The following is a 10652-nucleotide window of genomic DNA, read 5'->3' on the forward strand; positions in this document are numbered from 1 at the left end:
TAATAGATAGATCTTATTATAGTCGGCAGGATAACATAGATAGATAGATAGATAGATAGATAGATAGATAGATAGATAGATAGATAGATAGATAGATAGATAGATAGATAGATAGATAGATCTTAGTATAGTTGGCAGGATAAGAGATAGAGAGATAGATATGAAAGGCACTATATAATAGATAGATAAGAAAGGCACTATATAACAGATAGATAGATAGATAGATAGATAGATAGATAGATAGATAGATAGATAGATAGATAGATAGATAGATAGATAGATAGATAGATAGATAGATAGATCTTAGTATAGTCGGCAGGATAAGAGATAGATAGATATGAAAGGCACTATATAATAGATAGATATGAAAGGCACTATATAATAGATAGATAGATAGATAGATAGATAGATAGATAGATAGATAGATAGATAGATAGATAGATAGATAGATATGAAAGGCATTATATAATAGATAGATAGATAGATAGATAGATAGATAGATAGATAGATAGATAGATAGATAGATAGATAGATAGATCTTAGTATAGTCGGCAGGATAAGAGCTAGATATGAAAGGCACTATATAATAGATAGATATGAAAGGCACTATATAACAGATAGATAGATAGATAGATAGATAGATAGATAGATAGATAGATAGATAGATAGATAGATAGATAGATAGATAGATAGATAGATAGATAGATAGATAGATCTTAGTATAGTCAGCAGGATAGATAGATAGATAGATAGATAGATAGATAGATAGATAGATAGATAGATAGATAGATAGATAGATAGATCTTAGTATAGTTGGCAGGATAAGAGATAGATAGATATGAAAGGCACTATATAATAGGGCGGCAAGGTGGCACAGTGGGTAGCGCTGCTGCCTCGCAGTTGGGAGACCTGGGGACCTGGGTTCGCTTCCCGGGTCCTTCCTGCCTGGAGTTTGCATGTTCTCCCCGTGTCTGCGTGGGTTTCCTCCGGGCGCTCCGGTTTCCTCCCACAGTCCAAAGACATGGAGGTTAGGTGGATTGGTGATTCTAAATTGGCACTAGTGTGTGCTTGGTGTGTGGGTGTGTTTGTGTGTGTCCTGCGGTGGGTTGGCACCCTGCTCGGTATTGGTTCCTGTGTTGGCTGGGATTGGCTCCAGCAGACCCCCCAGACCCTGTGTTCGGATTAAGCGGGTTGGAGAATGGACGGACTATATAATAGATAGATAGATAGATATTAGTATAGTTGGCAGGATAAGATAGATAGATAGATAGATAGATAGATAGATAGATAGATAGATAGATAGATAGATAGATAGATAGATAGATAGATAGATAGATAGATAGATAGATAGATAGATAGATAGATAGATCTTAGTATAGTCGGCAGGATAAGAGATAGATAGATATGAAAGGCACTATATAATAGATAGATATGAAAGGCACTATATAATAGATAGATAGATAGATAGATAGATAGATAGATAGATAGATAGATAGATAGATAGATAGATAGATAGATAGATAGATAGATAGATAGATAGATATGAAAGGCATTATATAATAGATAGATAGATAGATAGATAGATAGATAGATAGATAGATAGATAGATCTTAGTATAGTCGGCAGGATAAGAGCTAGATATGAAAGGCACTATATAATAGATAGATATGAAAGGCACTATATAACAGATAGATAGATAGATAGATAGATAGATAGATAGATAGATAGATAGATAGATAGATAGATAGATAGATAGATAGATAGATAGATAGATCTTAGTATAGTCAGCAGGATAGATAGATAGATAGATAGATAGATAGATAGATAGATAGATAGATAGATAGATAGATAGATAGATAGATAGATAGATAGATAGATAGATCTTAGTATAGTCGGCAGGATAAGAGATAGATAGATATGAAAGGCACTATATAATAGGGCGGCAAGGTGGCGCAGTGGGTAGCGCTGCTGCCTCGCAGTTGGGAGACCTGGGGACCTGGGTTCGCTTCCCGGGTCCTTCCTGCCTGGAGTTTGCATGTTCTCCCCGTGTCTGCGTGGGTTTCCTCCGGGCGCTCCGGTTTCCTCCCACAGTCCAAAGACATGGAGGTTAGGTGGATTGGTGATTCTAAATTGGCACTAGTGTGTGCTTGGTGTGTGGGTGTGTTTGTGTGTGTCCTGCGGTGGGTTGGCACCCTGCTCGGTATTGGTTCCTGTGTTGGCTGGGATTGGCTCCAGCAGACCCCCCAGACCCTGTGTTCGGATTAAGCGGGTTGGAGAATGGACGGACTATATAATAGATAGATAGATAGATATTAGTATAGTTGGCAGGATAAGATAGATAGATAGATAGATAGATAGATAGATAGATAGATAGATAGATAGATAGATAGATAGATAGATAGATAGATAGATAGATAGATAGATAGATAGATAGATAGATCTTAGTATAGTCGGCAGGATAAGAGCTAGATATGAATGGCACTATATAATAGATAGATATGAAAGGCACTATATAACAGATAGATAGATAGATAGATAGATAGATAGATAGATAGATAGATAGATAGATAGATAGATAGATAGATAGATAGATAGATAGATAGATCTTAGTATAGTCGGCAGGATAAGAGATAGATAGATATGAAAGGCACTATATAATAGATAGATATGAAAGGCACTATATAACAGATAGATAGATAGATAGATAGATAGATAGATAGATAGATAGATAGATAGATAGATAGATAGATAGATAGATAGATAGATAGATAGATAGATAGATAGATAGATAGATAGATAGATAGATAGATATGTTGACCTTGTTACTATATTATGTCCACAAGTCTTTTCAAGCACATTTGTATGGTTGAACCAGTCCTTTACCTTATTCTTCTCAGATGGAGTGTTCTAGTAAGTAGCATGTACAATTAATAGGCTTTGTAATAGATGGGATAGAGAATATTTGGGGAAATCAGATGGAGCAGCCATAGGAAAAAAAAAATAAAAGTGAATACTGAGAAGTTCATACTGGTAAAGGAGAAGTAGGTAGTTAGGACAACATTTAGCTCTTGCAGTGGTTGCTAGGATTTTTGCAAGTTAAATTAGCTTTTTTTGCCAAGAAAAACTGTAAGAATATATTTGAGGTCATTTTTTTGTGGACACAGAACAGTATGGATATCATCAAAAAAATGAAACAGGAAAAAAGAGTTTAAAGGAATTGGATTAAGATATTTATATGAAAGATCACTAAGAGTGATATTCCTGAGAAGTGTAAACCTATAAGGTGTGATGCTGAGGCTGTCAAAGGTCAGTTTAATAATAAGGCATACAATATATTTTTGAATGTGATTCGCAGTGCTTATCTGTTGCAATCCATACTGATGAACAGAGCAGAATAATTTTTATCCTGACAAAATATGCTAGTAATAGCTGTAGTAGGAGTATTGTCACACATGCAGTAAAATTCTTACTTGCTTATATGACCATCATTGCTCCTGCACCATGATAAAAAAAACTATGAAAAACATTCATTGTAATACAAAGAAAATACAAATTAGGTTACCTGATGTATGGTGGCACATATACTGACAACACTCAGTGATATCACATGAATGTTCCAGGTACATATAAAAAAATCTGTAAATTCGTAATCAAATCCAATCATAAGCCAGCATTATAAAAACAAAAGTCAAGCTTGATGTATAAGGACAATGTAAAATTGCCAAGTAATACTGAAGCTAAACAAAAATGTAATATTCAAAAGTTTTAAAAGTGTGATAAAGCAGGTCACAAAGAAAACATAAAGTATGAAGAAAATAAATAATTTGTACAGAAACTGAAATCAGAGTTTCTGGCTATCACACATGGGTGTCAGTGGGTCATCTTTTGGGATCTTCTGAGGTATGTACTACCACCCTGGCTCAATATGGGATGCTGGTGCTAACCCTGTCCTCTTTTATTCCCTCCACAGTGCCAAGAAGATGCCCACTGAGGGCCATTGACTCCGCCCCTTCCAGTCCCTCCACTACATATCCCACGTTTCCTGGAAGGAGGCCTGACTTGTCATGAGATTCCTTCCCACAGTGACTTTAACAGGCTTTGTTAGCCCAGAGAGGTCCCCAAGACAAGGGCCCTGATTTTCATTTCATTTTCATTTTCATCAAGCGCAACCTTTTATTTATTCATTTGACCTGGTTAAAAAGGGTTGACAGGGTTTGTGCCCCAACAGCTTGTGGACCTGCAGATCCTTCCATTGAGCATAAGGCTTACTTACACTGGAAAAAAAGGAATGGAGTTTTCTGTAGATATGAAACAAATGAAGACAGAAAGAAGAGCAAAGTAAAAAAGGGAATCAGAAATAGAAGACAGAATATAATTAAAATGCAAAAGAAGAAAAAAGAATGGATCAAGAAGAAAAGGAAGAATTGAGAAGGGTAGAAAAATAAAGGAAGAGGAATTTGAGGAAACAATGAAAGATAAGGAGTGAGAGATACGTTTGGGGAAGGTCAAATAAGCCTATGAAAGAAAAGGATGAACTAGAGGTAGAATCAAGCATGTAAACCGTATTGATCAATGGAATAATGAAAGAAGATAAAATGAAAGGTATATAATAAAGTGGTGAAAAGGACATTAAATATTTTTCTATAATGGTAATAAATTGACTTTGTTAAGACTGCTAAAGAAAGCAAGAGTATCTGTAGAATGGGTTCAATTGATGAAGAGAATATGACCATATGGAAACTATGGGGTGAATGGGAGAAGGCAAATGAGAAAGAAGGGGAAATAAAATGAAAATAGAGTTACCAATGCAAATATAGAGAACAAAATAGGGAGAAGAAAGAATATATTACACAAATAAGTTTATAACACAGGATATATAATATATTGGAAATTTTAGTTTCGAACTGGAAAAAGAGGCTATGGAAAACCCAGTGGAGATAATACAATCTAATATGAAGAGTTTGTACAAGTGATGGAATGTGAGTTAGTAAAAAATATGAGGAAATTGATCAGGCAGAAAATATCAAATAAGATATAATGATAGGGCTATGGAATTAGGAATAGGACAAGGGTTACCTGGTGTGAAAAAGAAAAAACAGAGAGAGAATTGATCAAGGGTCGGGGGAATTCCCCATATAATGCTTGGCGTTGAAGAGTAGTCGAATGTATTTTGTTACTGTTGCGTACATTCGACTACTCTTCAACGCCAAGCATTATATGGGAATTCCCCCGACCCTTGATCAATTCTCTCTGTTTTTACTTTTCCACAAATTGGCGTAGTCGGCAGGAAATGAGATGTGGAAATGACGTCTTCTTCGGTGGACGGGGTTGACGTTATCATAGGAAGCCAGAAGTGAAGTCATCGATGTGGGACCGGAAGTGAGGACATCGGTATTGGATGGACGCGACGTCTTTGGCAGAGGGACCTAGAATTGGAGTTATTATAGAGAGCCAGAAGTATCGTTGTTGTATTGAGGTATTTTATGACTGTTGTTCTTCTGCTTTTCTGTTGGAAGAAGAGAAAAAGCATTAATACTCGTGTTTCACCCACCCAGCTTTCGTACTTTCATACTCGTTTGGGCCCTTTGGCTGCCCCCTAAGCATGCTTGTGTGACACTGGATTTTCCCCAGACAAGTCCTCTTTTTTGCTAGTATAATAAGTGTCTGGGCAGGGTCACGGGGGTCTGCTGGAGCCAATCGCAGCCAACACAGGGCACAAGGCAGGAACCAATCCCGGGCAGGGTGCCAACCCACCACAGGACACACACAAACACACGCACACACCAGGGCCAATTTAGAATCACCAATCCACCATGTCTTTGGACTGTGGGAGGAAACCGGAGCGCCCGGAGGAAACCCACACAGACACGGGGAGAACATGCAAACTCCACGCAGGGAGGGCCCGGGAAGTGAACCCGGGTCCCCAGGTCACCCAACTGCGAGGCTGCAGCGCTACCCACTGCGCCACCGTGCTGCCCGGGCAGATTTTCAACATAACAAAACTAAATGAACTGGGTTTTCATTGAAAATTCATGAAATTCTGGAAGATACAATATCATGGACACCCAAAGTTTGTTTACAGCTTTGAGAAGTCATGCCAGCCACCGTGTTTGGCATCCCCTGCAGTGTGCAGTGCTAGAATTTGCTTCTGCCCGTACCAAGGGGTTACAAACCTAACAGCAGCCAGTGTCAGTATGGCGTGATCCGCAGCTCTTGGGCATCCTTTTTGTACTGTAAACGTCTTTTGGAGCGCTAATGAGTTGAGGTTTCTGTAGAAAGAACAAAAAAATAATGTCATTTTACGAACAAACTTAAAAAAGAAATGTAGCAGTTTTCGAAATGGCTTTTAACAAAATGTACTGTTTGCACTGCATCCTGGATCCAGTAAGGAGATCATTTGCGCTGCTGATGGGACTTTAGCATTTAATTGTGCAAAACACCACAGAAGCTATAAATCAGCAGACTGTACAAGTACTCTAATGAAGAACATTTCCTGGACTTGTGTGGAAAATTTCAAGCGCATGTAGAAAGTCAGAAGCCATAGTGAAGTCAGTGATTTAATTAAAACTGTGCTAAAGAGAATGGCAGGCGTTCCGTTTTACGGCTTGGCTACTGATGGGCGCAATCATCTTCCAGTGAAGATGATTCCTATAATGATTCGGTATTTTGATTGGGAAAGTAGTGGAATACAGACTTAACTTTTGGGCATTCAAATAAAACAAAATAAGAAAACCATAAACATATACATATACTCTAGGAAAATAAAGTCTACCTAAATCTTATTAAGAACCTTTTCAAAGCCCCCCATTCTTAAAAATAAGGGTACCATAATGGTTCTTCAGAGCGATTCCATAGGGGAGCCATTTTTGGTTCCCAAAAGGCTCATCCATATGAAGGTTTATAAAAAGAACTTTGATTTATTTAAATCCACATCAGGCTCCTTACAGTATAACAGATGTGATGGACGGCACGGCATTTCAGCCTGGCCGGGACGTCCCTCAACAGAGAAAGGGAAGAAAAGCAGTCTTTTCAGGGCACTACATCCCACGGGACACTAGATGGCAGCTCCCCTGGACGGAAATGGTTCCCCGAATTCCCTCAGGGCAACATGGGACATGGAGTCCGTTTCTTCAGCCCTTTTGGATGCCATGGGTGCCGTCAGGGGGAGCTCATCAAGAACCTGGGGATTATTCTTGTTACACTAACCCGGAAGTGCTTCGGAGTCATGAGGATGGAAGCCCGAGGTACTTCCGGGACACTTGAGAAAGATAATGTGGCGTTTGATCTGGAGAAGGAACACTTCCGAGTCATGGACTATAAAAGGACTCTGGAAATACCAGCAAGAGAGCCGGAGTTGGGTGGTAGAGTGACGGAGTTGCTGGGAGAGGACGATTGTATTATTGATTATTGATTTACTAGCCATGTGCGCACAACTACGTTGCACGTGTTAAAGTTGTCTGTGAAGGGCTCCCTGTTTAAACTTGGCTGCCAGTCGTGAACTGGGCCCTTCGTCACACAGCATTATGATATTTTATAAGGGAAACAAACTTACAAAACAAAACCGTTGGACATTGATTCGATAGGAACGGCCTACTCGGAATCACTGTCCAAATAGTAATTATGTGGTGGTGGAGGAGCATTTCTGCTTCTCTCCGTTCACAGTCCGTCTCGTTTTCACGACGCTGTTGTTTCCTCTCACGATCTCTTCTCAACCTTTCTCCAATCTCGCAGGTTGCTTTGTGGCAATCCAAAGAGCCAATCCTGACAAAGAAGAACCAATGCTTCTTTCTTGAACTCCAAACGCCGACTGATGGAAAATCACAGAAATGTGTCCGACTTATATACTCTGACTGCCGACTCCAAGAAGCAGGTGAACATTCGATTTGGACGAAGTGCTGCCAACAACGGTCGATAGAAACAGAAAAAACCACAGTCTCGACAACGAAGCAGGTGTTGACACCAGATCTAAACACAAAGCATGGTGTCGATGCCAGATCTAAACACAAAGAGTGGTATCGACAGTGTTTGTAAAGAAAAGTAACAACCAAGGCAGTGTCAGGGGAACATGAATTCGTGGACAAACAAAGATCAAGATCCAAATGAAGATTATATATAAAGATTAGTTAATTTAAAGCACAACAATTTGTTTAGTGTGAATGTGTGTGTTTTGAGGTGTGACTGCAGTACTACAGTCTTCAGTAGTATAAGCCTGGAGGAGATTCTTAATACAATGCCTATGTTTTAGCTGTCTCTCTACTGCCATCTAGTGCTTCTTCTTCTAATTCATTCGCGGACAAACAGAAATCAAGATCCAAATCAAGATCCAAATGAAGATTATATATAGAGATTATTGTTGAGAATTTTGGAGTGTGCAGTGCTTTGTGCACTATAACTGAAGAAAGTATTAAAGATATTATTCTTGGTGTTTTAAACGTGTATCTTGGACGTCTGTATGGCGGGTTCAACGGGGCAACAGCGCCTCTAGTGTCCACACAGAGAATAGATGGTATTAGATTTGTAAAATACCAATGGCTTTACAATTTTAAAAGGATTCTTGCTGCATACAATACAACACGCTAAGTCCCAGTTTTCTTATTCTGTTATTGTCCTGTTAGGTAGCCAACACTAAACTAAAAAACTTTTTTCAAAGCAGAAAAAACCAACTGCATACGCAAAGAACCCTTCCCAGAATTAAATGGTGCTTTGTGATGTAGCGGGTCCACAGCTCAAGTTAAAAAGGCCACTTTTTTAAAATAAGTAATTGCCGCACTCGCGGCTTAGCGAGGGGGTGTGGTGTGTGTGTGGCCGAGCGGTTCCTGGGGAATTTGTAATGCGGGCGGTTCTCACTTAAGTGCACAGGTGAGGAGTCGTCCGCATCCATAATTGTTCCCGGGAGCTGCTATTGCCACAGTGATATATAGAAGTGCGAGGCGGTTGGAAGGGGAGGAAGAAAGAGGAAAAAGAGAAAGAAAGAAACGGATGGGAGGTGGCAGGAAGGAGGGAGCTGGTGCGGGCGAACGAGTGAGCGAAAGCAGGCTTGATGGAGCCCCAAGAAAGAGTGTTAGGTAGGGCTGAAAGAAGTGGTCGCTCCAGCTGAGCGATCAAGGAGCTGGAGTGACCAGTGATGAAGATGACTGGCTGTCGAAAGGCAGCGGCAGTCGTGGAGGCTTTGGGTTGGTTTAGCCCCAGCGTGAGTGCCCTGGCTGCTGGGGAAAGAACCCAAGTCTCGGTCCGGATGGAGCCCGAACATAGCCAGGGATCGTAGGGCTACCGGACCTGTATTGAGGGAGCTGCATTTTGCCAGTGCAGCTACTCCCTGTTGCAGGGCCCGGAAGGGAGAAGCAGGAGAGTTGCCAGTGTTAGAGAAGTCGCACCGTGCTTTGGATTTTTTAAAGAGACTGCTTCATGCCATTGTTTTAACCTCCTTGTTTTAAAGGATTGTTTTTTTTTTCCTATTGTGTTTTTTTAACCTCCACTAATCATTTGTTTTTGTGGATTATTTATTTATTGAACATTTTTAAGAAACACTGCACTTTATTTATTTGAAGACTTTGTTTTGACTTTTGTTGGTTTTGTTGTTTATAATAAAAGCACTTTGCACTTTTTGCACCATCCCCTTGCTTTGTTGTGCCTCACTGCCAAGCTCATCGATGACATTACCGACGGTGTCGGGTTCAGGGCTCCCGGAAGGATGATGGGAGCATGGAGCGAACCCGCATCATCACATGCTTTGTCATGCAAACAGAGCTACAAAGAACCACACAACTCAGTTTTTAAGAGTGCAAAGGACCAATTTCATATTCAAAGAACCCTTTCGATAATGTGCCAGTTAAAAAAATCGTGATTTTTAAGAGTGTGGGCACAGTCTCTTTAAGGCTCCTGCAAATCCACTCAAACCTTTTCCAAAAGTGGCCTTTTTCGTCCCTCCAGCTCCATGAAAATGGAACCAGCCCTTACTCGAACTTGCATCAATGAACACACATGCACCAAAAAAATAAGGAGAAAAAAATGACAGGGTTAATGGAAATCAAAAGTCAAGAAGAAGGATAAATAAGAAAATGGTAATCTTGTACAATGCCTAGTAAAGAGCATCACAAAAATGGCATTTAGCCTTTACTGGAAAAATCACAAAAAAGTTAACATATCCATACATGCAGCTATCCCCCATGGCTTTGCCCGCATATTAGTGAAACAGAACAGTAAGGAGGGCCCGCCCAGGTCTCTACTCCTTAAGTCACTCTTCAGCCTCTGTCTCAGATTAGTGAGAATATATCGCCCCTGCAAGCGAACTGTGATTCGTAAGCAATGAGAGAAGTCGCAAAATCAACTGGAATGTTCAAGCAAATTATAGAAAAAAAAAAGATCTAAAACCAGTAAGTAGTTCACTCATTTGCTAACTAAGCGGAGTTACGGTTACGCCCCGAGGCAGATGCGTGAGTGAGGATCGCGCTAATAAATTGGTTCCGCAAACAAACTCTGATACTAAATCCATTAAGTAGTTCTCTCGTGAAAAGCGAACAGACATACAAACGGGTCTAAAAAACTATAAGAAATTTCGCACTTGGACCATGAAATTTTTAAAACCGTTTCTTAGCGAGCACCTATGGGCCAAGGGTAACCTATATTCCAAATTTCAAGTCCCAAGTCCTCAT

General features: G+C 39.9%; 1 long non-coding RNA gene across 2 annotated transcripts in view; it reads left to right on the plus strand.

The window, feature by feature from the left end:
* The window catches only part of LOC127530047 (uncharacterized), a 123447-nt gene extending 119171 nt beyond the window's left edge, over positions 1-4276 (plus strand). For both annotated transcript variants that reach the window (XR_007936581.1, XR_007936580.1), the window contains exon 4: positions 3971-4276. This is a non-coding gene — a long non-coding RNA (uncharacterized LOC127530047). The remainder of the gene's footprint in view (positions 1-3970) is intronic.
* Positions 4277-10652: the final 6376 nt, after the last annotated feature.

The sequence above is a fragment of the Erpetoichthys calabaricus genome, chromosome 13, assembly GCF_900747795.2.
Source record: "Erpetoichthys calabaricus chromosome 13, fErpCal1.3, whole genome shotgun sequence".
Lineage (NCBI taxonomy): Eukaryota > Metazoa > Chordata > Cladistia > Polypteriformes > Polypteridae > Erpetoichthys > Erpetoichthys calabaricus.